The following is a 4,452-nucleotide window of genomic DNA, read 5'->3' on the forward strand; positions in this document are numbered from 1 at the left end:
CATACAGTACAGGTGTTGAACACTCCTTATTAAATCTCAGTCCATTTTAAAGGCCATTATAATGGTCAAGATTCCAGATTATCAGAAGAAAGAAGTGTATCTTCTTATCGGATCCTCAGTAGAACAAATCTGACTTCCTAGCTATAATATAGTAGTTGAATTCTTGTATTGTATATAGGAGCAGTATTAAAATAGTTTTATTCTTATACTATTATAATAGTACATATAAAAAAACAAAAAACTTGCAAGTCTTCAGTAGATGATACCTTTTTTTAATGGCTAACTCATAATGATGACAGATTATAACGTTTCGAAGCTCTCGGCTTCTTCTTCAGATATAACTAAAAACTATTTCTGAAGGCTGCATATTTATGTACAACAGGACAGATTATTATTGGTATGTACAAGTAAACAAATCTACAGTTCCCAGGTTCTTATCAGTTCAGAGTGTCTTTATGGCTGTCTCAGGTCAGTGATTTCTGTAGGATGCCATGAACCCATGTGAAAGGTTCATTCCATTCTCCAGAGTGTTAAATAAGGTCATGCACTTGTACTCATTGTTCTTCTTGGATTTAAAATACCCTCTTAAAATCAAAATTTTCATGTCATTGGTGATATTATGATCTTCGTTGCAGAAATGTTTTGGCAGGGGAAGGTCTATCCTTTGTTCTCTAATTGTATGGCGATGTGAATTAATTCTCATTCTGAGCTTCTGACTGGTCTCTCCAACATATAGATTTTCGGTGGAACATTTGGTGCACATTATTAAATACACTACAATAGGTGTGTTACAGGTGAACGTACCTGGGATTTTATATTCCCTGTTAGAGTTTGGTATCTCTATCTTGTCAGTGGTCAGTATGTGAGGGCATGTTTTGCATCTTTTCTGTCCGCATGGAAATGTTCCTGTGTTGGTTGGAGGTGACAGTGAGCTGCTAACAACCATATTCCTGAGGTTTGGTGGCTGTCTATAGCACAGGAGAAAGGGGTTTGGAAATATGGATTTTAAGCGGTTGTCTTTTTGCAGTAGTGGATGTAGTTTGCGTGTGATTCCTCTCAGCGTCTCCAGGTGGGGGTTATATGTGACGACCAGGGGCACCCAATTGTTTTCCTGTTATTGTACCGTCACCTCCAACTATCAGGAACATTTCCATGCGGACAGAAAAGATGCATTTTTACTTGTACATACCAATAAGCCTCTTCCCCCTCCCTCCTAAAATTCTATCCCTATGTGTCCTGTTGTACATAAATATGCAGCCTTCAGAAATTGCTTTTAGTTATATCTGAAGAAGAAGCCGAGAGCTTCAAAACGTTATAATCTATCATCATTATGAGTTAGCCATTAAAAAAGGTATCACCTACTGAAGACTTGCAAGTTTTTTGGTTTTTATATTTCCCACCCACTGGCTAACACAGTACAAAAACAACATTTTCCTTATTATAATAGTTATATTCTTGTACATTGGACCCTATTATAGAAATCATATTCTTGTACATAGGAGCTATATTATATTACAGTGGTTATAATTCTGGCCATATGAACAGTATTTATAACACTAGTTATATTTGTGTGAATTTGTAGTATTATATAGTTACATTTCTGTACATAGGGAAAATATTGTAGTCATATTCTTAAATATAGAGTCAGTATTAGGGCTCATTCACACGGGGCAAGAGGGGGCAGATTTTGGCACTGAATCCACGTCAGAATCTGCCCCCCTCACAATAGAGGTCTATGTAGACCGCTAGCTGCCCTTTCTTCAGGCGGATTCTGCGGCTGATTCAGCACAGGAGTACGCCTCACGGCAGCACCCTCCGGACTGGACCCATTCATTTGGGCCTACTCCGGAGCTGGAAGCCACAACTGTTGGAAGCCACGACAGTCATGGCAGGTGCATTTTGGCTCTATTCTGACGCGGCTTCCCGCATCAGAATCAGGACCAAAATACGCCATACCACGCCCCTTATAAACAGGGTCTTATAGTACTTCTAGTCTGCTAAATATTATCAACAAATTCCTACATGTGAACTTTCCCTTGTTTTTCAAGACTTCTGCAATTCACCTTGGCATGCTTGATATCAGCTTCTGGGCCAAATCCTGACTGATGATAACCCATTCTTGCCTAATCCGTGTTTGGAGTTTATCACAATTTCTGTGTTTTCCACCTGCTTTCTGTGGATTGATCAGAGATTCACAATGGTAAACAAGGGTAAATTCACACCTTTGACAGCAATTTGTAGTTGAACATTGAAAAAATAAGTATGCTCCCCAATCCTACAGTGGATCTGCCGCGGAACCTGCAGCATGAGACAAATTTACTGACTCGCCTCATTCATCGGGTCTAATCAGCAAGTGAAAGCCACGGCAAAAAGGTTTAGGTTTTAAGGTTATCTGCTGCTGTATGAACAGGCTCTAATGGTAAATATTGAAGGAAATTTATTAATCCCTCTACGCCAGTTTTCATATATGGATGGCGTAGAGTGATGATTTAGTGGTGTAAATTTGGCACACAGCCCTTTTTTGCACCATATATACACCACCTCCGTTCTGCCCCTCGTTGCCAGATTGTGCGCTTGTGGAAGGGGTTTGGGGTGGGTAGCAGGGAGGGCTGGGACTTTGGCACCTCGGTCCGACATATTTATTATAACTCACACCAGTGAGTGATTTATAAAGAGGCTGGAGTATCTTTGTAAATTGGTTGTACTATGCCCAAGTCAGGGTCTTTATTAAGATTGCCATATGACACATATATTTGCCCTATTAATTCTTTGCATAAACTTCATGTAACGCTTATAAATGTATGATTTATTTGTATACCATAGAAACATCTGACTAAAAGATCTAAAAACACTAAAGTAGCAAACTTTGTGAAAACCAAATTTTGTGTTTCAAAATTTTGGGCCACAACTGTACACACGGTAGGATACAGTATCATAGCAGTTCCATTTGTGAACTCAAGGGACATGTTAGTGGAGTAATATAATTGTACATGAAAGACAGTAATATAGAGGTCATATCCCTTTACTGTATTATAGTAGCTATATTAATGTGCATAGGATGCTGTGTTATAGGAGGTATATTCTTGTATATACAATAATCTTGTACATAACAGGCAGTATTATAGCAGTCATATTCCCATACATAGAATGCGATATTATAGTAATTATAGTCTTTTACGCACAGTAGGAAGCAGTATAATAGCAGTTAAGTTACAACTTAGGGGAAGTATGACTGTAATTATATTCTTTTATATAGAAGGAAGTATTAGTAGGAATCTTTGTTTCTATGTTTGGGGCATCTACTTTGGCCACTTTCATGTTTATTGTCAGATATTGTATTGCATGTGTTAGAGGTTGTTTGAATGACTGGTATGGGAAACACCAATTTCTGTAGTAGATATATTTGCGATTCATGTTGATATATGGCTAGCAGGGACCACATCATAGGTATTTAATAGGTAAATAGTGTATAGAACCAGTAATGTGATTATTTCTGGGAGATTACAGCAGAACAGATTTTTTTTTATATGATTCCCCTTATATCATTCATAAGTTTCCATTTGTTTCATGAGTCTTTTCAACTTTCGTGGAGAGTGGACACTACGACAAAGCTTGTCTGAAATGAGATGCCATATTTCCCCTACAATGGAGAATAGTAAATCCCCATAAACCTAGAGATCTGCATTTATTGATGAAATTCCCATGATAGGATACATAAATCCTAATCTGGCTGTAACATACAGGACATTACACAGCATGCTAGATTTAACACCAGTAAAAACTGCGGCAAAATAGTCAACATACCATAAAAAAATCCATTACAATAATTTTTTGGTACCAAATTTATTACAGCGTTGGATACAAAGTTTCCTGTGTTCCTGTGTATGGTAGTAATGTAGCACCAAGAAGAAGATTCATAAGAACAGCACCCAGCCAGGAATCTGCAACATTTATATTACTGGTCACAATGATCCCTGCTTGGGAAAAATGGGGGTAACAATATTTAAGGGTTTACCATTTTCAGAGATTTTCAGGCTTTCATCTCCATAAAGAGAAGAGTCACTGTGAACAAACATGACATTACTTAAAGGGATCCTATAATTGTATACCCTGCTTTTCTGACTAACACGTAGGAATAGCCTTAAGGAAGGCTATTCTTCTCCTCCCTTTAGATGTCTTCTCCGCGCCGCCGTTCGGTAGAAATCCGGGTTTTCTTCGGTGTGCAAATGGGGACACTCCCAGTGCTGCGAGAGAACTCATTTCCAGCACCGCCTCCATCTTCTTTGGGAACACCCTCTCCCTGTGTCTTCTTCCATCCTGGGTTTCAATCTTCTAGGCCTTGGGCCTCGGGCAGAGCTGACTGCGCATGTCCAGGCCACAAGAAAATGGCCGCTTACACAGTAAGCTGGTGTAAGCGGCCATTTTCTTGTGGCTGCTTACACAGTAGGCTGG

The sequence above is a fragment of the Leptodactylus fuscus genome, chromosome 7 (genome assembly GCF_031893055.1).
Source record: "Leptodactylus fuscus isolate aLepFus1 chromosome 7, aLepFus1.hap2, whole genome shotgun sequence".
Classification (NCBI taxonomy): domain Eukaryota; kingdom Metazoa; phylum Chordata; class Amphibia; order Anura; family Leptodactylidae; genus Leptodactylus; species Leptodactylus fuscus.